Source organism: Antrostomus carolinensis, unplaced genomic scaffold (genome assembly GCF_000700745.2).
Source record: "Antrostomus carolinensis isolate BGI_N321 unplaced genomic scaffold, ASM70074v2 scaffold30086, whole genome shotgun sequence".
In the NCBI taxonomy this organism is placed as follows: Eukaryota; Metazoa; Chordata; class Aves; order Caprimulgiformes; family Caprimulgidae; genus Antrostomus; species Antrostomus carolinensis.
This window is the reverse complement of record NW_010320264.1, coordinates 1,520-1,809: the sequence shown is the minus strand read 5'-3', so window position 1 is coordinate 1,809 and position 290 is coordinate 1,520.

Sequence of the window (290 nt, the reverse complement as noted above, 5' to 3'; positions counted from 1 at the left end):
GGGCCACGTCCCCCCACCAACTTGGGGACAGTCCTGCCAGGGGAATTTGCTCCCAGCTCACACCAGGGCCTGACAAGCATCTGGGAGAGTCTCAGCTTCAAGCCGTCGCCTGTCACCGCTTCGCTTGGTGCTCGTCCCGGCTCTGCCAGCCGGGGAAATTCCAGCTTCTCATGACAGTGGGTGTTTTTTTTACCCTTTTGGCTGAATTTCTGCTGTTTTCCCCACGCTGTCCCTTCCTGCCACTCAGCTGGAGCTTCTTCCTCCCCAGGAGCGTGGGCAGCTCAACGTGA